Here is a 27,414-nt window from a genome sequence, read left to right as displayed (position 1 = left end):
CCTCAACTGGAGTATTGTGTCCAGTTCTGGGTGCCACATTTCAGAAAAGCTCTGGACTTTCTCCAATTTGTCCACATAAGAGCAACATAAATGATTAAAGGTCTAGGAAACATGACCTGTGAGGGAGGATTGAAAAAAGTGGGTTTGTTTAGTCTGGAGAAGGGAAGAGTGAGAAGGGGACATAACCATTTTCAAGTACATAAACATTGTTACAAGGAGGAAGGAGAAAAATTGTTCTCCTTAACTTCTGAGGATGGGACAAGAAGCAATGGGCTTAAATTGCAGCAAGGATGGTTTAGGTTGGACATTAGGAAAAAATTCCTGACTGTCAGGGTGATTAAGCACTGGAATAAATTGCCTAGAGAGATTGTGGACTCTCCATCATTGGAGATTTTAAAGAGCAGCTTACATAAACACCTGTCAGGAATGCTCTAGATAAATCTTAGTCCTGCTATGAGTGCAGGGTACTGGACTAGATGACCTCTTGAGGTCCCTTCCAGTCCTATGATTCTATGATTGTTTAAGAGGTGTCCCTAGCCCTGAAATCTTGTAACACAGCTACCTGCAGTTCAGTTAATAGATTCACCGGTCACTACTCCATTGTCACAGTTTCTATATCAGATGCCGATTTTGGTAGAGCTGTTCTATAATCATTATTCAGACAGGTACTCCAATCACTCCTCTCCTTGAGGGGCAACTGCAAGTCGCTTACCTACGTGGGATCCAGGTGGAAGAGTGCTCGCAACAAAGAGAGGTTACTTACCTTCTCATATCTGGTGTTCTTTGAGATGCTTTGTCCACATGGATGCCATGACTTGCCCTCCTTCCCCAATGATATTGAGCCTTTATCTGGATTTCTATGCTAGTTAAGGAACTGTGTGGCAGCTGGTGCTGCTCTGCCTTTTATACCCACACTGTAAGGGCATGAAGGTGCACAAGAGGGTGCTGGCTAAAAGATTCTGCGGTTGGCTGCACCAAGTGAGTGCCCCGCAGTGGGATCCTTGTGAGTCTAGAAGAAATCCAGTTTCTGTAGAGTTAGTACTTTTGCTTCCCCCACACCTATTTCTCCACACTTGGTTTATATCCATCCATTTTTCTTCCTTGTTTTACTTTATTCTGCTTTTTGTATTTTCTCACTTCCTCTTCCTGTTGTTATATATTACTAGAGCAGAGAGCCCTGAATCTCAAAATCTCTGCAGTTAGGGGAATATTGGAAATCCTGTCCAGAATTTAGCAATTGGAGCACATCTTTAAAGTTTTCTTGTATGTGCCCTTTGTCTTTTTTCATCACTTTTTAAAAATTGTTTAACTTCATAACAGCCTTTAAGATCTCTTCCCAACACCTTTTATCTGCAGGGGTTTTTCAGTCTACTTTTCCGCTTAAACTTAGAACAAAGCATTCCAAGTTCCCCACCCTCTTTTTCCTTTGCCTTTTCTTGTAGTTAGCTCTCCTGCAGCTCCTTATTGCTAGGCCTGACAGCTCAGTTGAAGAAAAATGGCAGTACTGCAGGGCATGATAAGTGCAAAGGTTTGTGGCAAGGAAAATTGTGCTGTAATGTTACATTAGTCTCCTTGCTTGATGAATAGAATATACTGGTTGCTGGACAGGAGCTTTGTTCTGAAATATCAGGGTGGCTAAGAGTCTGCATTAACATTGGTTAGGTTGTGATGAAATATGGATTTTAATACTTAATAAAAATATTTTTGTTACATAGGCTGTGTAAAATGATGATGCCCTTACCAGAGTGGTATAATTAACAGGTTTTTTATTCAATGGCCAAACCTGGGGGGAAAAGTCAGGTTGGCACAAAACAATTCTTTTTTGATAAAACAAAAAAGTCAAAAGAATTTTGTTTCATTTTGTTTGTGAGGTTTTTTACCTTTAAAAATAAAATTTAAGCAAATTTCTAAATGAAAAAATCAAAATATTTTGTTGGAAAATGCAGATTTTTTTTTAGTCACAATTTGGCACAAATTCACTAAATGCTTCCATCAAATAGTATATGCATTTTTTGGCTAAACAAGTTTTGTTTGAAAAATTTCACTTAGCTCTAGTCCTTATCTATTAATTTCCTTGCTTTTTAAGTTACATGAGTTTTGAATATGATGTAATACTAGAGGTCAGAACATTGTTGGCTCTTAGCAGATTTAATGAGTTTTTGAAACCAAATGCTTTAATTTTGTAATTTCCCAAAGTTTGTTGATTGTTTGGTTTGTTTTAAACATCTTTTATGGTTTTATTTTGTGTAGTCCTAGAAGACATAACCTTTATCACCAGTAAGATCAGAATTCTGTTCAAAACTCTGCCACAAACTTCCCACAAAGTACGATCTTTGGCAAATCATTTAAGCCTGTGTTCCTCAGTTACTCGATCTGGACATTGCCATTGGAGGGAAACAGAGGAGGAGGAGTAATTTTACCAGATCCTGGAGTTTCTTTTTACTTTTGAAAATAGTCAGTTGAGACACTGATGATGAAAATATTTTTGTCATCTTATTTTGGGTGGGTTGTTTTTGGCTCCTCAGTCAGTTTCATTGACAGAGATAGAAACATGGTCAGTTATGTTCAGAGTAAACATGGCAAATTTTAGGTCAAGCCAAAGCTATAAAGAGAAAAAGCTTTCTACAATGGAAGGTGATTGCAGCCTTAATTAAGAGGAGTCTACCATTTCTCCATGTTAAAATACTATGTGCTTATCTAGCATCTTACACCCAAGGATCTCAAATAAAAGACCTTAATTAAGTCTTGCAACATCCCTGTCAAGTAGCTATTTAGAATTGACTCCTCCCTGCTCGCCCCCTGGCAAAAGATCAGCACCCTCAATTCCTTCCTGATCCCCCGCATCTCCTTTGTCCTCAGGGGTTTGGCCATAAAGGTGCCCCTGAACAAGGCCGACAGCACCATCAGGCAGCTGGTGAGGAAATGGCTCTACCTTCCCCAGAGGGCCAGCACTGACATTATCTACATTTCCCACAGGCAGGGCGGGGCCAACGTACCTCGGATGGGTGACCTGTGTGACGTGGCGGTGAACCCGATGGTGATGAGCATCGTGCAAGAAGCTGTTTGGGACATGGTCAGGAAACGCATTGCCAGGGCCCCCTCCGAGCAGGACGTTGCCACCTACCTCAGCGGCTCCCTGGAGGTTGAATTCGGGGGAGACTGGGAGGGACCTGTCCTTTCTCTGGTCCTGTGCCCGCAATGCCTCGAGACACCTGGGAAAGAGGATCGACTGCCGCTGGAAGTGGTGCGAGGAGCGCCGGGAGCTGGGAATATTGGTGCCACGCATAAAGACCCCGGACCACACCATCGTCACCCCAACCACCAGAACTATGCTGGAAAGGACCCTGAAAGATGCCATCCGCTGCCACTATGCCGAGAACCTCAAGTGGAAGTCGGACCAGGGCAAGGTGTTCGAGGTGTCCAGCAAGTGGGACGCCAGCAACCACTTCCTCCCCCGGAGGCAGCTTCACCAGGTTCGCCGACTGGCAATTCGTCCATAGGGCCCGACTCAACTGCATTCCCCTCAACGGAGCCATCCGCCAGGGCAACTGGGACAAGCACTGCAGGAAGTGTGGCTACGCAAACGAGACCCTGCCCATGTCCTGTGTGGATGCAAACAGCACTCCGGAGCCTGGCGGCACCACCACAATGCCATCCAGAGCCAGCTGGTGAAAGCCATCCCATCATCCCTGGGGAAGACTCAGCCATCCCCGGGACAGACAGCAGACTGCGACCCAACATCGTCATGATGGACAAACAAAAGAAAAAGGTCCTCATGGTAGACATCACGGTGCTCTTTGAAAACAGGTCGCCAGACTTCCACGAGGCCCGAGCCCGGAAGGCATCGAAGTACACCCCGCTGGCCGAGACCCTAAGAGCCCAGGGTTATGAGATCCAGATACATGCCCTGATCATGGGAGCCCTGGGTTCGTGGGACCCCCACAACGAGCCGGTTCTGAGAGCGTGTGGAGTCGGTTGACGCTATGCCAGGCTCATGAGACAGCTCATGGTGTCCGACACCATCAGGTGGTCCAGAGACATTTATATGGAACACATCACAGGACACCGTCAATGCCACACTTGTGTAATCGAGACCACTGACCAGGGAAATAACCCACTTCCTTCCCTGACGAACCAAGGGACGCACCCCGCCCATGTATTTATTCGCTACACAGATACTGACTTGGACTCCTTATACATTCCATGGGTGGTGTACCCGAGCCCACTTATCCACTAACACTTTAAAAACTTTTGCACCCCAATCTGGGTCTATGCCAGTTATGTGATATGTATGTATCTCTTCACCCTTGTAACCGATACCTGTAATCCCTCATAACTCAAGCCTGACCCCAGATGTACAGTACCTTCCCTCTTAACTTGTGTCTATTTAATTTTAAACATCAACTTTAATAAAAAATTTAAATCTATTGTGCTGGTTAACTGACTAAGGATGGTCTACACTTAAAACACTGCAGTGCTTCAGTGAAGGGGCTACTATGCCAACAGGAGAGCATCTCCTGTCAACATAGCTACCACCTCTCGCTTAAGTCGGTATAACTGCGTTGTTCACGGTATGGATTTTCACACCCCTGAGCGACATAGTGATACCAGTGTAAGTTTATAGTGCAGACCTGACCTATCTCAAGAACACATTTCTCTCTTAATGGCAGATGCAAGAGAAGAACTCAGAAACCCTGTTTCCCATTGCCATGTTTTAATCGTTAGACATGCTGTTTTATGCCTAAGCAGTACTCTTTTAGCGCACGTAACCTTTCCACTCATGACTTGTGTTAATATGTTGCATATGCACAGCCAGACAGTTGGAACACAACTGAAGGTGTGGGATTTATTCAATATGAAAAACACATCACGACTATACATTTTTCTATCTGCCTCCTCCAGTTCACAGGTTTGTATAAATAATGGTGCATTACAGGCCCTATATTTTATTTTTTATTTGCAGTCCTGTAGAGAGAAATCTTTTTTCTCCACCACTCACTAGATTCTAATTTTATCTGCTATAGAAGCTTGCTTCATACTTCATTTCTGCCAATGATATGGCTATTTTGTACAGTGTGAATGAAGCACCTGGTGTGATAAATATTAAAGTATATCTGCAATTTCATTTTCAAAAGAAATTGGTGCTTTTCTGAGAATGAAACTATTGCTACAGTATTTACTCAGTTTCCCAATTTTAATTCTGATCTTCTTGGATAGTATTTCATTCCAACTAGCTGGTAAGGCAATTCAACATCATTTTTCTTCATTTATATCCATGTTATATTATTTCAACATAATCATACAGTAGTGGAATGAGTTATGTTTATAGCATGCCATTTATATTTGAAAATGTGTGTATAGATATTGCAATAATTCTAATATTATATTTCACTATCTTGCCAGTGACAGAAAAATGTAGTATCCTACTACATTGAGTTATAAACGCCATATAATGTAATCTTACTAGACTATCTATTTAATTTCTGATCTTTGCAGTGTTAATAAGATTATGATGAATATAAATTCTGCTGTATATTTCCACTTGTTTAATCTTGCATATTAGTTCACTTTCTTGTCACTACTTTGGAGTATTAAAGACAAACGATTTGCTTTATAGTAGTGTTTAAACTCTTTTAACTGCATAACATACATCTTTTCTTTGTCTCTGACACACATACGCCTTGATTTTTTTTCTTTGCAAGGAGACTGTCTTGATTCGTACTGCTGAGACAGTTTGCCTGAGATATTTTGTGGATTTACTTTTGGAGAAGGGGAAGCCAATTACGCTAATCGGAAATGCTGGGGTTGGAAAAGCAGTCCTTGTGTCCGACCAGGTTAGCAAGCTATCAGAAGATTACATGGTGGCCAAAGTCCCTTTCATTTACTACACAACATCTGCTATGCTTCAGCATATGTAATTGTAACCATTCCCCATTCCAAGGACCTGATTCTCCTCTCACTTAGCCTGTCTCTGTACAAGTGGGACTCAATTCATTTTGATAGAGTTACTATTGATTAGCACTGGTTTAAAGGAGAGGAGAATCAGGCCTGAAAATTGTAACCCCCCATGTGCCATTTATTTATTATAAGGACACATGCACATTCAGTTTGCACCTAAACAACCCAAATAGCTCAATTAATGGTTGACAGTAACTCTCCAAAAGAAATTTTATCCTTTCTAGTGGAAGAGTTCACATAATGTTTACCATTTCCTTTTCCAAGCTAGACATGGTAATCATGTAGCAAATCACAAATTTAATGGTGAATATAAATATCTTTCACTATGGTAAATGTTGTGCATGAAGTATTAGATTTTTATAGTATATGGCAAGAGAGTGGGATTGCAATTAAAGAAATGCTATTAGCCTAGGCTCAATACCTGATGTAAAATTGTTAAACTCTGGCGGAAAATGTCCTGATTCCAAAAGTTTATTTTTACCACCGTTATTGTAATAAAGATTTTAAAAAATACAGCCACTATTTACATAGGTTCTACAATATTTTGCACTATGCTACAACGGAGCCAGTAAAAGAGCACAAGTTCATGAAAAAATCCTCTGTATGTGATATTCTGCTATTGCTGATGATGTGCAACCAAAGAATTAACCAAAAGAAAAATGAAAACAAGAGCTAAAAGAGACAAGGTGGCTCAGAAATTGGCACTGGAATAAGGAGCATTTAGCTTCCAGGTCAGTGGTTCAAACTGATAATGTGAACAAATCATTACCTGACCATCCCATTGCCTATGAAAAATGAATTGAAGCCCTCAGTTAAGTTTCTAAGATATGTGTCTGAATCACAGAAGCTTTGGTACCCATGCAGGCAGACTCAGCAAAAAGGGCAGAAGTATAGTGTGCCTATATAGACTGAACGTTACCCTCCACCCTAGCAGAGGTCCTTCCAGGTCACTGTGGGGAAAACATGAGCTCCCTCTGCCTGTATGGTACTAAGTCTGCAATTCTGTGACTGACAAAGAGAAGGGGGCTTCATTCCTCAGAGCAGTCAGGCTGGCATCTTCTCTCTACTAGCCCTAAATTCACTTAAAATAAATGTAGGGAACTAAAGGGAGGAAGTGCCAAACAGTAACCATCAATATTTGTTGGGCAACATTTTATTTCAAAATTTTAAGAGACTGTTTAAAACGATGGAGAATATAAATAAACTGTAAACTATATGAAGTACTTGAGCCTCTCTTTTAAGTTTATTTAATGGTTTGTCATAATCTCTTCTGTTGTGGTAACCATCAGATATTAAAAATGTACAGTCTGTGTCCGTAAATAGAGTGATACCTGATTAGGTTTTCTGGTTTAAGGGAGGGGTGCATGGAAAGCAATTCATCTAAATTATTATCCAAAGAGCAACATTTGGGCTCTGAACCTGCAAACACTTCAGCAGGCGCTTCACCTTAAAGACATGATCTGTCCAGTGGGAGGATTCATGTGCTTAAAGTGAAGCACTTGATCAAATGTTTGTAAGCATGAGGCTTTCTGCTATACCAATGCCTCAACATTTATCCTTACACAGCATCTCTTCCATTGATAGGTGTTCTCAAAAGACCCTTGGAAAAGGAAGCTCAAAGAAATTATTCTCCCTCAGGTGCTAAAAATGTATTTATTTAATTGATTATCTTAATGTTCTTGAGGTTGATGCCTATGGTACTGTCCAACGTCATGCTGTAATTGCACAACATCTTGACTACAGTCATTGGTAAAAATTTTTAAAAGTTGTCAGTGTTATTGTTATTTACTTGAAGAGTTCCTATTACAGCAAGTCACTCAGATCCTGGTTTTATATCAGAATGGCCAGACCTCTGAACCAGTGTGTAGCCTGTGTGAAGCTGAGCATTTGGGATCTCCATGAAAGCACTATGAGTGAAGGAATATGTCCCTGCTCCAGGCTGTAGAGCAGGGGAAGGAATATGACCTCTAATGAAAGAAACAGGAATTTAGGTAGCCCCTCCTCCAAAGCCATGTATCCTCCTAAATTTGGGGAAGGCCAAGAGCTGTCTGTGTGGCAGCGTCACTGTACTGTAAGGGAAACCCCTAGAACCATCCTTCCTGGATGGAGAGGGGCTGCAGGAAAGCTAATGAAATCTTAGGCTGTATTCAAATTTCTGTGATTACCTTGCTGCGGTTATCCCTGTCGTACTCTCTCTCCATGTATAGGCCCTGAGACTCCTCGAGAACTCTCTCTGGTGATCTGGAGGCAGGGATGTGAAGGCAACTGACTTCTTCACGTGAGAGGTGGTAGGTCTGTGTGAAGAGAAGCTCTGCGGGGAATCGTGTGGAGATTATTTCCCTCCATTTCACAGAAATTTTTTGTAAAAGGCTGGTGAAATCATCTCACAGACAGGGCTTGTATTCTTGGCATGAACACAAGAGTTTGTGCATCACTGTGGTGATGACTGGTTTTAGTTTAGATGGCTGCATTTCTAAATTTTGTCCACTATCTCTGGGGTGGTGGCAATGAGTGTGTATGATAGGAGCTTAATGGTGTGGGCCCAGAAGGAAATACAGGCTCGGAGGGAAAAATGCATTGTGGAAGCTAGAGATGTATTCTGTTTTTCTGAGGATTCCATGTTTTGTTTCAGTTAATTTTGCATTTTTGGAACATGCAATCTTTTTAGAAAAAGAGCTATTGAAAGTAAAAGGAAGACCCTGAATAAACTTCTCTCTTATTGATGCTCCTGGACAATAAGAATACAGAAGTGTTATTGCTTGTGCAGAATGCTTTGTAGGAAATTAAACTACAGAACTTCCATCTTATTTCTACACTAGGCAACTTCCACCAGCTACCAGCATAGGCCAGAAAGTTCAGTATTATAACCAGCCAAACCAAGACACCCAATGTGTGCAATGTATCCTGCCCAATCATATAATGAATAAATATCATTGGACTGGGGACTCTATTTCCATCCAGTATTACTGACCATCTGTAATCCTGCCCAGTGTCAGTCCAGTGTACGCCCACACAGCTCAGTTAAAACTAAATACTGTACAGTACTTTACTGATCTTAAAATGATAGTGTTCTCTTTAGAGATACCAAATATTTAAAGGAGATCCATAAAATGTCAGTTTTACAATTTGTGATGAGAAAGAATCGTCTGCCATAAGGATGAGCACATTTTAAAACTTTCTTACAAAAAGTATTGAATCTAACAGAAGTTATCTTATGATGATGTCTTATTTCTGGCTGCACTGAGGTTTCTTGTGAGGTAGCTGTTCAACATGTTGTCTGTCCCGTCAGCGATCCATTAGGCAATAGATTCTGTCTGTGTCATCTGCTCTCCTGGATCCACTGATAAATACATTTGAAGCTGGGGTGAAGCCAGGCTCATTTTTATGCTGGATTCTAGCTTCTCCCAGCTATTTGTCCCATTTTGTTCTGAGTACCAGAAAATGTATCTGCGAAGAGTCTGTTTTTGACATTCAATATGTAGAAATCATCACTTTTCATATCATGCAGCCTTAACATTAAAAGTCAACTCAAAGTTTTGATTTGTTCATTTGAAGGCACACAGCATGCTGGGTACAATGGGACAGCTTGAGTGTGACAGTTCTGTTCCATCCTTCTGTTGCTGCCGTAAATATGCAGCAAAACAACTAGCAATATTTTAATGAAAAATGTGCCTCCTACAAATCTGATTAGTAAACATGAAATATTTCCCCTCCACTCATGTCATTTTCCATGTAGATGGGCTATATACTCACCTAAACCTAGCACCTTATGCATCTATGGCAACAGAGAGATCCTTCTGTGTTTTGAGTCAGGGATTTCATATAACCTCCATTTTTTGGCAGAAATTTCATTGGGAAGTTAATGATGATAATATTTTTCACTTTTATAGCAACTTTCATCCAAAGATCTCAAAGCATTTTATATACACTTGATGGGGAAGTCATGAAATCCTTCTCAGTCCTTAATCAAAACTACTGACCTCAGTGTGTTTTTTTTTGTCTGAACAAGGATTCAGGATTAGGCTGGACAAAGTAAACCACACAACAGCCTTGTGAACTGGACAAAAATGATCAGATCTAGTTTAACGATAGGTAAACAAGGATCTAAAGAAGCTAAATAAATTGCACAAGGGCGTAGTACAGCGGTAGCATACTTCAAGTCAGCTCTTAGACCAGAACCCAAGAGTTCTGTGCTATAAGTTCTATATAATATTCCCTTTTGAAAGGACACTTACAAAACTGTGATACATTACTGAAGAGGAGATCTGTTCTCCACTGTAAGAGAAAATGTTGGAATTAGGCCAGACATATGAAGATCTCTCCCCTGTAGGTGGATAAGGCAATTTTGAAATGTCTGGAGAGTAGAAGAGATGTGTGACATAGCTGGGTACAATCCAGACTAATGAGCAGCTCTGTCATCCCTTTCCTGCAACCTTGGGTGCCTTACAATGCCTTGCTGAAGTAGCTCCCACCTGGGCCACTCACAAACAGCCTTCCAGCATGCATGCCACACCCTGAGTGTCTGTGTGTAACTGCAACCTGCCAGCCACACTTGGGTTACACTCCGGCTCTCGTCAGCCTTGGTTATACTGCAGGGTGGCCCCAACACACACCCAGTCTTAGATTTTCCCCCAGAAATGTTTGTCCTGTATTGCCCAGCCTTCTCCTGGACAGTACAAATTATTCATAAAACCCATTATTCATAAAATATGTCAGCTGATTATCTCAAATAGTTATGCAGAGACTTCAGTTTAAACACACTGGATTAGATAAAACAGCAAAACAAGCTTATACAAGTGAGTACAAGTAATGAGGCATAAAAGTCAGAAATAGTTACAAGAAAAATGAAGATAGGATGTTTACTAATACTGAACTTAAACTATTTCAGATCCAAGCAAAGTTTCTCACCATGTTTTCAGCAGTCTTACTGACCAAAGCTGGTAGGGCAGGACCCCTCCTCCAGAGTCCAACAAATGCGTCCTTTGTCACTTCAGGTGCAGTGAATGCAATGGGCTGGAGGGGGGGGGAGGTGTCTCTTGGGGTGTTTGTCCCTCTTTTTGATAGTTTCAGTCCCTTCTCTTGAAAGCCATTTCCAGTAGGACACTAGGATACAAAGAGTCACTGTGGAAGGATGTTCCCTGCTGGTTTTTCTCACTTGGTTGAACTTTCTTTGTTTCCATCCCTGCTTGATGACTTTGTTTACTGCTTAAACACAAATTAAGCCGAACACACATTCCTTTGTTTAGGACAGACCTATGTGCCAGCTTCTGTTTGGGCAGGGTGATAGAGTTGGAACGTGTTGATAACATCATACAGGGAAATCTTATAACTTTATATACAATGTTGCCACACACATTGTATCAGGATGATACCAGCAAGTTGAGTTTTCAAATGTTACCTTACAAGACATGCCTTGTACAAAACTTGCTACAATAGGGTGTAGGATGTGAACCTGGGGGTACATTCTGTCACACGATGGCATGGCACATATATATCAGCTCTCATTCTGTGCACCCATCGTTCTGATTCTCAACAAGCACCAGGGGCTAACTGTTGCTAGTTCACGCTCCCCTGCCTGGAGTTGGGATGTTTAACACTGTTGCAGCCCTTTTTTTGGAGTGGCTGACAGCTGGGTTTTTTTTCCGTACTTGGTGGTTATTTTAAATCTGCCAATATAATTTGGAGCCTGTCAACCTTGACAGTGTCCCTTAAAAGATTCCAAATGGTGTGTAAGGGAGTTTTAACAAAGGAGGGTTTTTCAGTTCTTTTAACACAGGGCTACATAATCAGCCTTTCTTGTAGCAGCATTCAGTGTGAACATCTGTCAATAGAAATCTCAAACTGTGAATATACAATTGAACTTTATTATCCCTTTGTTATTTTGTAACTACATAGGTATGACAGACAAACTGATTTTAAAAGAAATCCACAATTGTCAGTATGTCATATGCCTGAATCTTACTGCTGGAAGTTTTTCAGTATATCAGCGTCTTCAGGTAGGTGCTATAAGTGCCACATTTTGTTAAAACGTGTTTCCTTTCAGTGAGTAAATGTTTCTCATTTGAGCTATTTTAATTTGAGTGTGAAAGGCTTAAACTGTTTATTACACGCTTGCAAAGCCGTCATGTAGAACTAGCTCTTGCACTGCACAAGTGTGGATTGACAAACACATAAGCACCAGACAAAAGGTGGTGAGCGGGCTGGGGAGCACAGGGAAACATGATCCTGCTATAATGAAAGCAGCTTTCAAGTTATCCCTGCCTAGTAGCAGAAATAAAGCCCCAGGGATAAGCATTTGTTTAGCATGATGAGGCTCATGTTAAGACATATCTACGACGTTCAGCACAAGTTCTGCTCTTTTGACCCTGCAGAGAGTAAGAGAGAGGCTACCCTAGAGAGTTTACAGCAGCACAGTTGCACCGATGGAGCTGCGCTGCTGTAAGCTCTCTAATGTAGCCACTCTATGCCAATGGGAGAGAGTTCTCCCTTCGGCTTAATTATTTCAGCCCACGCGAGCGGCAGAAGCTGTGTCAGTGGTGGCGCTGTCCACACCAGCACTTATGTTGGTGTAACTTATGTTGCTCAGGGGGTGGTTTATTCACACTCCTGAGCAACATACGTTATGCTGACAGAAGCTGTAGAGTAGATGTTTGCTTAGCATGGAGAACTCTTTGTTTGCCATGCCTGCCTTAGGGTTTTAAACTGCTGCCCACCACAGGAGTATCTGAGCACCTTCCGCATAAAAGCAGTGGTGCAACAGTGAAGTCCCTAGTAGACTTCATGAAGTCTCTGCTGCTTTTTCTTTTTCAGGGTAAAAGCTCTGCTTGGGGGCAAAGCTTTTGTTTTTAAGATGGGTAATTTACTTTTAAGGCATTGGTTGCTTGTGGCTAGTTTCAGGATTGGGCATTGGTTTGGTTTTTTAGTTGGTTGAGGTGTATTGGGTCAAAGGGGCTATCAGAGTTGTGAGGATCTTTCCTATGGCAAGAAGGTCTTCTTCTATCCCTTGTAGTTAACCTCACACATGGGCATAGCTTCCACTTGTACTTATGTTGGAGCAGAAATCTTGATGCTCACCATGCAGGGACTTGCACTCCTCATTTCTTCAGCCCTTGGCTGGACTCAGCAGTCCTTCCTCAAAAACCCAGGTCCTCCTGTCCTCTGTTTCCTCAAGCCTCCTCTTCTTAAGGCTTCTGCTCCTGCCTCTCACTGAAAGTAGCTCTGGACAGGATTCTGAATCCCCTCTGAATACCCTACATCCCTTTGTCTTTCTCCTTCTCACTGATTGAACATGCTCCCTTTATAGGGAATCCTGCTCCCTGGCTGCTATCTGGTAATCCTGCTCAATTGACCAAACGCACACGGTCTCATACACAAATCCATCACAAAGGGTATGTGGCGGGGCGGGATTCACCGGCGTGGCGCCTCCTGCTGGAATGTATGTTCCAGTCCAGAGTGCCCTCTGCAGGCTGGTGTCTCCTTCCTAGACCCCAGTGCCCTTCTATGTCAGGGGTCTGCCCGCACAGTAACCCACAATCTGGGTCTTCCCACCCAGGGAAAATACCAACCCCCTATCCCCGCCTTGCCTCAGTGGCTACTGCCATCATCATCTAGCCCCTGTTCCCTGAGGCAGACTGCAGTCTGTAAACCACTCATCATCGGCAACGGGGGTTGTCCCAGCTGCCTCTGCCTATCTCTGGGCTGCCTCTCTGCAGCCCCAGTACCTTTTTGGTCTTCACCAAGGCCTGCAGCCTGGGGTTTTACCAGGCTGGATCTCCTCAGCTCCCTCTGCCCTTCCCCAGCACTACTCCATCTCAGGTACCCTTCTCAGCTCCCAGGCAGCCCAGTCCTTCTCTCTCTCAAGGAAGCTAGAGAGAGTGTGTGCTCCAGTCTCTGGCCCTCAGCCCTCTTATAAAGCCAGCTGTGGCCTGATTGGGGCGTGGCCCCACCCGTGGCTGCTTCCCCCAATCACCCTAGCATTTCTCCACCACAGCCTTCTCCAGGGCTGTTTTAAGCCCTTCAGGGCATGAGCGGGGTGACCACTCCACTACAGGGCATAACAAAATCCAGGCGGAGCAGAGTCCAGCTCCCTAAAGTGGCCAGTCTACCCTCTGACAGTGTATTTGTGTGTGCAAGCAGCTGTATGTGTCAGCAGATTTTTCAAATTTCACACCTGTCCATCCATTTGCACATGGTATTACTGAAATTACAAACTCAAATTACTATTTGCTGTGCATGTAGATTGAATAATTGACATGCAGAAAGGGACATAGGTGCACCATTAACTAATTTGCACATGCAAATGTTTTTTTCCATACAGATGTTTATGGGCTGACCTACTGCACTCTTTTTTGAAAATCTGGTATTTAAAATGGGATTACAATCTGCAAAGTGGCTCTAAAATAACACTGTGGAGCTCTGTAGTTATTCTCTCTGTGATTGTTCGAAGTCATTCTCTTCTAACTTACACTGGCTGCTAATAGCCTCACACCTCTGTTGTGACAACTGAGGGCTACAGGGGCATAGAGATACCACCCCAGCTGTAGGAAGGGGGCATGGGAATGGCTATATCAGTTCTACACCATCCAAGGCCCTCCTTGGACCAGGAATATCTTACAATAGACAGTTTTCAGGTTGTCTTTTTCCAGCAGAGTGACATAAAGCAACTCTACTGAACTTAAGAGGTGAGTTCTTATTTTTGATGGCAGTATTTATGCCTTGGGCTCTCTTTTTACACTTCTCAATACCCAGCTGGATACTGTGAATTTTGCTTAACAGGGTTTACCTTGTGCTGTGTGATATTCCCATCAGAGGCAGAAACTTTATCTCAAATGTCCCAATACATGTTATGCTTGGAGATGCACGGACTATTTAGGGAGAAGGGACAGGAGGCATCTGACTAGAATTACTTTCCCGGCAGTTGTAAGTTGAGGTGTTTTCTGTTTCTCCTTTGAGCTTATCAAGTTTTGGTTTGGAAATGGATAAATAACTGAGAAATATTTACTCCCAAATCCTCTTCCTGGGGCTCCTGGCTTTCACTAAGCAGAAGCAGTCAGAGGCCCAGAAATGTATGGCCTAGTATATTTTGAGCTGCATCTGAAAACCCCTGCTACACATTCTTGTAATTTTTCTGAACACTTTTGTGGCTATCAGGCCCTTGTTAAAAAAAAGACTATAATTATATCGATAAGAACTATTAGTGTATTTTATAATAAAATAAATCATCAATATAATGTCCTTCCTAAGAATTACAGCCACTCCTTCCTGCCACTACACCGTTGTGCTAAGGTGTTATCTGCATTCTTATGTCTGGCATTTGCAATTTTTGATGTCATTCAGTCCTCAAACTATCCCTACTCCATGTGCATATGTTAAATAAACCTAGATTAGCAAGCATTTTGGAGAGAAAACAGAGCTTTGCACTGCACTTCCCTGAGGTCAGGCTCATTTGATAGGTTAAATACTAACTTGATAGTAATTATGATCTCCACAGAGTGAGACAAGGAGTGAATAAGATATTTAACACCATGTGCATTGGCTGTGAAAACCTTTTCAACTCTTGCTTTCATCCTCAAGGATTTCAGTTTTATTAAAAATATATTGGTGTATTTTTTAAAGAAATAACGACCCTTTTCTCCATTCACTTTTTTTTCTTTTCGTTCAGAAACTTTTCTCTGTGTTTACTCTCCACTTCCCAAGGATGGATGCTCTAGCTACCATCTACAGCAGCATCATAAATATCCATTTCCAGCACTGGGGCTTCAGTTACAGTGTACTGAAATCTATCAACTCACTCACACAAGCTGCACTTTGTCTGCATCAGAAAATGGCCCAGAATTTCCTCCCCACAGCTATTAGATTCTATTATGTTTTTAATTTAAGAGGTACTTCCTACCTACACATATTCCAGGAAACACAGTTTCCTCTGCTATGTCTAGGATCAGACCAATCACCATTTTTCTCCACCATGCATTGCAAATGTTTATATGATGTATGTTATGCTTCTTAAAGTCTCTAGTCAAACTGAGCTGGGGATTGCCCTCACATAAATACATACATATAACCCCTGTTAACGCCAAAAGGAGTTGATAATCTCCAAAATATTTCACAATAGGGTTCCCTTAGTTGACACACAAGACGTAGAAAATAGTTCAGCATCATGAGTCCCTGAACATCCCCATTAGTTGAAAGATATGGAGGATGCAGGCGCTTCATCCTGGGAGATAAGGAGATACGCTCCCCACCGGACAGAGAAAGGGATGTTAAGGTACTAATAGAATAGTTTTATCCACATTCCACACACTGATTTAAACTCTTTTGTTTTTTCAATTGTACTGCAGGCCAGTGCTTGTTTAATAATGGACACACGCTTATTTATAGCATCAGACGTTTCTGATTAAAAGTCTAATAGAGGATAGTTATCTATGTAGGTATATGCAGTACATCAAGCTTTTGTCAGCCATGCAAACTATGATGAAAAGAGGTTCACATTCCAGACCTCCTCTAAACTGAATTTAAAACCCCCTTGCCATGGGGTGCTGTGTTCAGGGCTGGAGCACATCCTTCTGACTGCTTCTGGGGATTAGCTCTGCCAGTCCAACACCTCTCCTGTCATTACTCACTCCATCACTCTCTATCTCGCTCTCTTAGGACTCAACTGCTCCTGCTTCATGCTTGGCCCCACAGTAAGGTCATGGCAGTCCTCTCCTTGCAGGACATCAAAGTATCTGGGAACCCAGGCAATCTTTCCTCTCCCTGCCCTTTAACAGCCCTGTCCAGTGGCTGGTAGGGGAACACAGCCCCTGTCCTGCTTGCACGGGGTTCCAGACCAGCAGAGATGGATTAGAGGTTTCTGGGGCCCTGGGACAGAGTATGTGTCTCCCCACCTCTTCCTCCTGCAGTCCCCCCCCCGACTGCTTCTGGGGAAATGGGGTCAGGGCGCTCCTGCTGGGGAAATGGGGTCAGGACACAGGGGCTTGCCCCGCTCCCTGGCAGGAGCGCTGGGTGGCCACCCAAGGGCCCCCCAGTTGGCTAATCCACCACTGCAGCCTAGGGACCGTACAACAAGCGGTCAAGGTCTGCGCAGTCTTACTGCTAGATCCCTGAGCTACTTTCCTCCCTTACTGTCTCTCACCTTGATAGTGAGTGCAGTTTCTCTCTCTCTCTCTCTGCAGCCCCCTTCTACTCTCAGCTCCTGGGCTTTATATAGGCCCCTCCTGTTCTCGTCCAGTTGAGTATCATCTCTAATTCATCCCTGTTCCCTGGCTTCTCTTCCAGGGGCAGCCTATGGGGTTAATTAGCCCACCTGCAAGCTTAACCCCTTCAGGTCTTGTGTGGGGTGACATGTCATCACTTCCCTGTTATAGTCTGCTCCTACCACCTGTCTTTGTAATCACTATACATGGCTATGTGCTCAGGGTGTTCAGGGACAACATTACGCAGCACATTTCTTCAGGGTGAATCTCAAGAGGGATGATCTTGCAAGGCACTGAGCATCTCCTAAGATTCCTGTTGATACCAGTGGGAGATGAGGGCTCTCATGCCCTCTAAGAAGGATCTTGTCACCTTGCAAGACCTGGTTCAAGTGTACCAGTGTCAGTTTGAACCTGCAAGTTTGACTGTCCACCCCAGTTAGCCAGCTGTCTTGGCAGGAACTTTCAAGAAACCAAGTTTTCTCCTGAGATTTCTAATGCTGCCTGTGCTGTGTTGGAAGCAGAAAGCACAAAGAGGCATGGAAATAGAAATTAATGAGAGCACATATCAGAAAGTTCAGTGTTTGATTCTAAAAATGGGGGAAAGGGTTTGTTGTGGAGAAAGAAGAGCATTCCTATTTTATTCCCAAGATGGTTTCCCTCCCTTTATCCTACCCATTCTGGTTGGCTTTGGCAGACTCACTTACCACTATTTATTGAAGTGAAAACCTTTTTGGTATTGTGGGTCAGGTTCATGGGAGGCTAGAAAGAGTGTGAGGCAGCATGTAGGGAGTCTGCTAGAGTGTGAGGGAGATCAGCAATTTGGGCAGCCTGAGCAGAGCGGGCAGTAGCACATGCTGTTGATAGTGTGACTTTTATTTATAGGTATTTAGGCACCTGACTCCTATTGATTTCAATGAGGATCTGGCCCTTATACGATTTCTGGTCAATTATTGGTTTCTGAGCTTTTGTGGGCTACTTTACATTTGCAGTTACACCTGCTTTTTCCTCCATCTGTTTAGATGCAAAAAGTGCTGGATATGAGTTTTTAAGACCTCCTAGTACAACTGGATGAAAAGATCACCAAAGAAGGAAAAAATTTCCCAAGAAACTCCCCTGAGGTAAAAAAATGCCCAGATAGGTTCCTAATCACTCCTCACACCAGGTGTAGAATTCTGGACTTAAATAAGGGAGCTGTGATTAACATGTCCCTGAATGAGAGAGTTAGGGAAGGTAACCTGCTTCATGCTCTCAAGATGTAGTCTGATGTGCCAGGATAACACCATGGTGTTAGCTGTCCTAAGTTAATGTGTTGTGTGCATTAGCACTGTGTGTGACAGAATTTCAGCTGCTGAAGACAAGTAGAAATTGTGGGTGAACAGTGGCTCTGCTGAAGTTATTAGGAGCTTTGCCTTTGACTTCAGTGGGGCCAGAATTTCACCCCATACATTGTTAGGCAATGGTGACCAGTCAGGAAAAATGGAGGATAGAAAAGTGTTAGGCAACAGGAAGTACCATGGAGGTGCCAGTAAAACTGTACAGCAAATTGGAGTCAAATTTAAGTGAGATATAGGGGACTAAAGACTAAATTATTTGTAACATCACTGGTAGTCCTTCAGGTGTGTTACCAGGTCAGCTAGGAATATGTGTCAGAGGTAATGAGAATGCAAATGGCAGTGGGGGGATAGTGTGGTCCTTGCAAAATATACTGAGGCTGAGTTGAACAGAGGGAGAGAAGAATGTCAGAGACAAATAAAACAGGAAACGTTATCTCAGCAAAAATGCATAATAGTAGAGAATGGGAGAAAAAGGAATCACGGTCCCTGAAGCAGGCACACGACTGCATTATATAACTTCTGCTGCTCTGACGTCATTAATTTCCTACTAAACACACACATTAATGGAAGCAAATATTCATACTGATATGCATCTAACTGGATGGAGCATTTTAGTTACTAATCAGAAATGGATAGTATAATGTTCATAAAAAGTCAAGCATGGAAATGAAATTTGAAAATATTTTTGCAGGGAATGTTTTTGCGTTTCAAGAGTGTGTGAGATTTCCTATTGATTTGGTTCATTTATGGCTTCCATGAATAATTCTGAGTCTAGTCAGATGAACTTATGGGGGAAAAGGATATTGAACATTTTAACAAAGATCTTTTTGATACTGTAAAAAGATATTTTGACGTATGATTTCAAGATATATAATACCTATGAGTAATATGTGTGAGTGCTTCTACGCTGTTTCATGCCGTATTACCTCCCATTTACCCAAAATTTAGGATAGTTAAAATGGGATTCATGATTTTAAGTAAGAATATACCTGACAGCTCTGTGGATCACTATATAACAGGTTCCTTTTTCTTGTTTCTATGTATTCATATGCCTAACTGGACATGATCTGAATATTATGAGAAGGATAGTATTAAATACCCACTGTTATATTGGAAACATAGTTATTCCAGTTTCTCCTTTGAAATGAGATTGTTTACCTTCCATTCTGATCAGCTGCTTGTATGTTACAACCTCATGGTGAATGCTGCAATGAAAAATAAGAGCTTTATGGTATTAGTAAGTGGGTAAAACTAATGATAGAAACTACATGACATATATATAATATGCTTTTTGACTAGCAGCCTCAGTGAAATGGTCTGGTTGTGTTTAAATCATTTCCTCCTGAACAATTGTCAGTACAAAACTGTCACACGATTGTCATTAACTGGCACCCTTGTTGGTAGGCTCATCAGAGAAGACAAAGACCGAATTACCATGAAAACGAAACTTCTGGAAGGAGTCCCTCCAGATTATGGTTGCGGCTTGTTGGCAGGGAATGATGGGGAAATGTAAATTGCCACTGTGTGTGCTGTATCTGTTTGGTGGGTAGAGGTTTTCAGCCTCCAAAGATGTCAATTCAGCAGCTTTCACAAGCACTAACAATTCACTCAAAACATTAAAATTAGGAGAAAAAATGTGATAAAGGGTTAATATGCTGTGTGAATGCTTGTTTATATCTCTATATTGTTACCATCAGGGTGTTGATGAGCACGTATTTATCCATAAGACACTAATTTACTGCCACTTTGCCCATGGTGTTGGAGAACCTTGTTACTTTCCAGTATCTGATTGGGAGAAGCTGACCAGAATTTTAACAGATTCATTAGAGCACTACAATGAGCTTCATGCTGCAATGAATCTTGTTCTTTTTGAGGATGCTATACAGCACATGTAAGTTTCCTTACTTTCCGTTGGTATAATGTGTGCTCTAACAACGATAATCACTGAAGTGCAAATTCGTTTAAAGGTGACCTGCAAGGGTATTAAAAATAACCTCACATATCTTTTGAGCAGTGTGCTGAGTGCCCCAAGTGACCGGACTAAGCCAGGCATTTAGCACTGTTTTAAAATAAAATGTAACAATTTTTACTTTTAAAGGTTCCAAGAAACCTCGACCCACTGTGAATTGTTGGCTTCCTCTCAGTGTGACCCACCAAGCATGCTGCTGATCACATCAAATCCACAGTACAGCCCTGAGGCAGACTGTAGCTTTACGATATTTTAAGACTTGTTATTACAATATTATATTGATTTCAAACATTTTACATTTCTGTGTGGGAATGAAATAAAGGCTATTTAAAAAATACTTTAGATATCTGCACAGTACTCTAGGAAGGGGGCTTAATTAACTCCCCAGGCTCACTCCAGTCTGAAGTGGGGTTCTATGGTGGATATGACATCTCCTGTTTAGTCCATGCCAGGAGGTCATCTACAACAGGAGGTATTGATCCAGTGTGTCTAGACTTTGCAAAGGCTAAAAAAGAGGGGTAGGAGGAAGGGAACTAAAGTAAGATTTACATTTTAAATCCCTTTGGGGGGATTTTCTGGGGCATCCCTTGCATGTTTTGTAAGCTGATTGTTTATTGATAAAATTATTTTACTGGCCATTTTTAATACAGATCTAAGTTTTGCACCTAGGGACCCAAATTTAGCTCTGGTTTAACTCCATTGTCTTCTGTTTTATTAGGTTTATTTAATTCTTTTACATTTATTTTAGCCCAAACATGTGCTAAACGCTCACTGCATCTGTAAGTCAGGATTACTCGCATGAGCTAAGATTTGCAGGATCCGTTATTAAAATTAAGCGTTCACTGATTTTGCAGTTTGTTCACTTTTTGCATTCCATTTAGCTTAAATAGTAAAACTACACTCGTCAGTTTTGCTTTGTATATGGTGTTTCACCTTCTGGTTCTCATATATTTGTACAATGCCAGTGTTTTTGAGCTCACAACATTATAGGTGAAATTTAAGTCCTCATCCCCTGCCAACCCCCTCCCCCTTTCACTAAACTATAATACAAAATAAGAAAATATTTCTGTTTGCTGGTTTTTGGAATCCCTGCCCTCCCTCCCCTTCCCCCATCCTTGAAGCCTAAAATGGGGGTCTGTATGCCTTGGCACGGCAAAAAGGCCTCTCAAAGATATCTATGAATTGTGAACAATATGTTCCATTTTGAGGAATGTCATTAGATTCACCTTGAGACAAAACTAGAAATACAAGTCAATGGTGGAGGATCCCCAAAGGAATGTAAAAAATCTTCTTCCACCGGGACCCAGAGCAGAAAGCATATTAGCTCTTCATCTTGTTTGGATTTTGTTAATCAAGAAAAATGTACTTAATTACTCTGACAGGAAGCAGTGCATGTAGAGGCTGAACTGCGCCTGAGACCAGATGTCACGTAGCCTGAGATAGCGTAAGTTTCTTGTGCTACTTCACTGTTAATAGAGTAGAACCTCATCAATTATGGTAGCTAAAAGAACTCTATATTTTACTCAAGTGGGAATGTAATTAAGCCACACGATAGAGGCTTTTGCCTTTTACTGCTGTACATAGTTGGTTTTGTCTTGACAATCTTAAATGATGTTTTTGTTCAACGTTTTTCAACATGGAAATTACAGGAACAGGCAATTGGGGAATATATTGACCCGTTCATATCTACTTCACCAGTTTGAATGCAGTCAGTGACAATAGTGACCAAAAGTGACTGCCATCTGCTGGTTGTATTTGAAGAAGGTCTCAGTCCAGTTCCTAGTAGATAGGTGTCCACATCCTACAGATTATCACTGGCACTAGCTGGTAGTCCCAGCAGAAAAGACAGAGGCATACATAGGGACAGGAGTACTTTGAGGTATTCTCTCCAGGTTAGAGTTTAGGCACATGGGAGGGCTTTGTGATGATGCCTGCAGTAATCCAGCCCATGACATCACACATCTGTTCTGTAAATAAATTAAGGGATTTACACTACGCGGGAGCTTTCACAAGTATTACATAAAAATAATAGGAATGACTTAATTAGTAGAGGTGGGCCCAAAGCAAAAACCTCAGATCCAAGTCCCACCCCCAAATATTAGGAGGATGGGACTTTGCAGCTTGGCTCTATCTGTGAAAATCACACTAACATTTTCTAGCCCATAATCTTTGATATACGATGGAAATGTCTGCTACCAAGCAAAAATAAAAGCACTGTAATTTAATCTCATTTCCATAGGTGTCATGTCAGCTGCATTCTTGAGGCCCCATAATTGGAGTTGGAGGTTAGGGCAAGCAAAGTTGGTGCTGCTTAGCAGCCTTTCTCAGCTCCCTGGCAGTTTTCCAAACAGCTCTTGGTAAAGGAAATGCTATTCATGATCTCAGGGTAAAAGTTTTAATTTCTTTTGACATGCTGTTTTTATTTCACAACATTCATAGAATTACCCACTTTCTGTCAACCAATGATGGGAGATTACTTTCTGTACATTAGCAATGAATAACAGATTATTTTATGTGTGTGTACATGTCTGTGCATAGCGATGGGAGCCCTCAACACGTGATGGTGGGTTGTGCCTCTCCCCATCAGTAATGTAAAGTTGTATGTTGTGAGCCTAGATATGTATTGACTGGTTTCCCCCTTACCAGAGGGAACATCCAATCATTTGTGAAGATAACTTTCTGGCTGCTTTGTACCGAGTGGTGCAAAGCACCTGAAACAGGGGATATGTCACACTGTGTACATTTTTTTATGTAAATTGTTTTCTGACTCCTTTCTTGTCTTTCATCTCACAGTCTCTGCTAAGGAATCACAAACCAAATATCATTTAATTCTGAGTTCAACTTTCAAACTCTATGTTTGAGAGGATTAGAAATTAGGCAAGGTAAATTCACCCAGTTTATCATGGACTAAAGCGCACATAATATCTTAAGCTTAACTGTGGCCAGCTTTTATTTGTGAGCTAACTGTGGCAATTGTTCGTATTGGCCTGTAGCCACAACATCTTGACTAAGGGCCAAATTTACTAGCTGGAAGTCAGTGGACTTGTATTACAGAGTAATTTAGCCTCAAGTGTGTGTGTGTGTGTGTGTGTGTGTATATAAAAATATAAATCAGTGGATAACTTTATTTCATATTTCTGTAGTTCATTGAAAATAAAAGGGGCTTTACCCCATTGTGACTGACAGATTAAAGTATAAAATTTATAACCTTCAGAAAATACATGGTCAAAACTATGATGTTATTACCAATTTCCTAAATGCTTATTTCTATAAGAGTAGAAGGGCTCCAAAGAAGGCTCTAAGTAACTAAGAATATGTTCATAATTACAAAAGTAAAAATAAGTTTAACTTTTATTATACATAATAAAATATAAGTAATTAAATAATATTATGTAATAGAGTTCAGATATCAGAAACTCAAGCTACAGAAAAAAGATTTGTTAGTGTTCTCATCAGCAGATTCTTGCGATCGAGAAACTTACTCCTGTATGTCTCAGAGGAAGGTGGTGGTTTTTTCTTTCAGTATTTCATCCTTGGGGGATGAATATTCCAACATCGTCTGGCAAAGAATTCCATAGGTTGACTGTGCGTTGTATGAAGAAATACTTCCTTTTGTTTGTTTTAAACCTGCTGCCTATTAATTTCATTTGGTGACCCTTAGTTCTGTGTTATGAGGAGTAAATAACACCTCCTTATTTACTTTCTCCACACCAGTTATGATTTTATAGTCCTCAATCATATCCCCCCTTAGTCGTCTCTTTTCGAAGCTGAAAAGTCCCAATCTTATTAATCTCTCCTCATACGGAAGCTGTTCCATACCCCTAATAATTGTTGTTGCCCTTTTCTGAACCTTTTCCAATTCCAATTATCTTTTTTAAGATGGGGCAACCACATCTGCACACAGTATTCAAGATGTAGGCGTACCATGGATTTATATAGCGGCAACTTGGTATTTTCTGTCCTATTATCTATCCCTTTCTTAATTATTCCCAGCATTCTATTCGCTTTTTTGACTGCCGCTGCACATTGAGTGGATGTTTTCAGAGAACTATCCACAATAACTCCAAGATCTCTTTCTTGAGTGGTAATAGCTAATTTAGACCCCATCATTTTATATGTATAGTTGGGATTATGTTTTCCAATGTGCATTACTTTGCATTTATCAACACTGAATTTCATCTGCTATTTTGTTACCCAATCACCCATTGTTGAGAGATCCTTTTGTAGCTCTTCGCAGTCTGTCTGGGACTTAACTATCTTGAGTAGTTTTGTATTAGCATATGATAGTCAAAGTACTGTTGTGGTTTTTTAATCAAAGTGTTCTGTACTGGATTTATGCATGCCTTTGGTGTCCATACTTCCCCATGTAAAAACAAGAATAGAGTATGCCACATGAAGAATTGGTATTCATCTACATGTCTGTTTTTAGCCCGGATTCTCATGCCTGTGAAGATTTGTCATGTTCATACATTTTTATGTGGAGTTTCAGGGGTGGTGCAGTGATCTTCATGGCAACATAGCACCTTTTTATTGATGACCCAGTGGTATCTAAGCAATGTTTGCAAGACAAACTGATGATGGTTGCTCTGAAATTATTAGATACATTGTCCCTAGGTATCACCAAAATGGTGGCACAGAAATAAATGTCCACATGTTTCAGCTCTGGCCAATTGTAATCCTTTCCTTGTTTTCTGTATGCAATAAATAAAGTAATAAATAGAAACATGGTTTTACTATAAAAGGACATTAACATTATTTACCATCTGTAACTTATTGTTGGGACAAAATGATTTATAGCTGAAAAATTACAAATGAACAGGCCATGTTTATCTCTAGTGCAACTATACTGAATTTAGTAGAGTTATTCTAGGGGTTAACTTGCCCCATATGTGGTATGGGCCTATAGAATTATTGTAGCTTTGACATTCCCAAGGGCCTAGAAAATAAGCAGATATGATCAATACAGTTGACCTTCAGTATTTTCCTCTCATCACCTTTTAAAAATATATCTCCCTTTTGAATGTATCCATACCATATTTGGCCCAGATTTTGCATTGCAAATTACACAGGTGCAACTCAGAGTTGCACAGAGGTGACCTATTGAAGTGAATGGGGCTATATGTGGGTACACCCATGTGGTTCTCAATGCTAGATCAGTGCCTGACTGAATGAACCAACTGTACCTCATGTTCATCTGCTCAGCCTGCTCTGAACTGTGCATCTCAGTTTTGAGTTACATGACCTTTGGGGTTTCAGCAGATGCACAGATATTGTATGTATGTTACTTATCTAGAAACAACAGTACAAAAACATCCCTTTGTTCTTCACTTTCATACGACCATTCTGTCGATCCCAGAATACGAGTCAGAGTTTTTTGTGAATTGGTCCTTAAATCTGATTTATGTATTCCATAGCATCATGGTTCGCTTTTCACAAAACACCATCTACTTAAGTTTTACTGGACTTTTATAATCTGGCTGAAATGTATCTTCCTGATATTCACAATGATTTAAATTCACCATCCTGCTCCCCCCGCCTTCAGAAATGCTTGTTTCACTGCTTCTCTCTTATTAGTTATAGTCATTGTGTCCTGTCTAGAATCCCAGCATATTACTGGAAAACTAAACAGTATACAGGAAAATATTTGTGATGGAAAGTAGGAAAATACAGTCTGAGGGACAATCAGCATGGGCTTATAGGGTAATCAGCAAGCTGATTTGAGAGCAAAATGATTGTTCACTTTTTTGGGTAGCCTTCCCCGTCTTTCTTTGTGACAGTGGCTAGATCTTCAAATTGTTAATTATGTACTGCCCTCTAGGGATTTGTGTTTTGCTTGTGGCAACCTGCTTGCAGGCCTTAAGGGATCCATTTATTACAGTCCTATTACTCGTATGGAATGCTTACTTCTCTCCTCTTCACCTTTTCTTTTGACCTTGATAGTAACTTTGAATATCTCCTGTTCCATTATTTTTAAGTTGCTTTTTAACCTCTTTCAGGTTGTGTTTTTGTATTGACCATTGGCATCTTGCTTGTCCTGTGGGTTTGTGTTTTGTGTTCAGTAGATTTTAAGTAGGCATGCATGTGTATGTCTATACAGGGAGTGTGTGCATATATATGTGGAAATATATATCATAAATACAATTTCCTTTCAGATTATTTTAATAAAACAGATTTTTAACTTTTAATTTGTGATATTTCCAAGGGAGTGTTTTTCTTAATGTTTATGTATATTCAGATAGTGGAAATGACTTATCGTATTTCCTACCTCCGAGTGATGTTTCCACCCTTTATTTTAAAGTCGTAGTGAAGAATATTAGCACTGTTCCTTCTCACAGGTGCTCAGATACCCTATGAGTCTTTTCTTGTTTTAATTAATGACATGTAAGCATCAGGTAAAAAATAACAACAATGAAAACTAATTTTTATTTCACTTTATAAAGTAATATATAAAACTCAAATCATGCAGGTTAAGAAGACCACCGGAAAAATCTTTACAGGTTTAAAATAAAGAACATTGACAAATATATTCATGATCAGAAATATAAGATCTTAAAATGAGCAAAGGGCAGCAGGATTTGAATAGGCTTCATCAACAGAGGGGAGAGGTCAGCTGTGGAGATGAGTTATAGGAGCTAGCTATTAAGTCACCTCTCTGACACCAGTCGAACAGTCTGCTTAGCATAATCATGTGCAATCAGCAAAAATGCTGTTTATTACAAAATGTTTTTCCCTTTTAATATTGTTATTTAAAATGATGCAATGTAAGATGCACACACTTTCATTTCATGAGTACAAAGTGTCATTATTAATGATTTGTGGTGCTTTCATGACATTGTTTTTCAAAGTACAAAGTTGTTGGGAGATACCTCTCCAAACCTACTTTTGCTTAAGTAGTTGAAGGCTTGCTTTTAGATGGGTGAGGCTTGGTCCTTATATTGTCCTCATAGACACTTGTGAGTGA

The 27,414-nt window shown here is 41.0% G+C and overlaps 1 pseudogene; it reads left to right on the top strand.

Moving 5' to 3' along the window:
• LOC123378727 overlaps nucleotides 1-27,414 on the top strand; it is a 215,328-nt pseudogene that overhangs the window by 89,350 nt on the left and 98,564 nt on the right.

Source organism: Mauremys mutica, chromosome 10 (assembly GCF_020497125.1).
Source record: "Mauremys mutica isolate MM-2020 ecotype Southern chromosome 10, ASM2049712v1, whole genome shotgun sequence".
In the NCBI taxonomy this organism is placed as follows: Eukaryota; Metazoa; Chordata; order Testudines; family Geoemydidae; genus Mauremys; species Mauremys mutica.
This window is presented reverse-complemented; position numbering and strand designations above follow the sequence as displayed.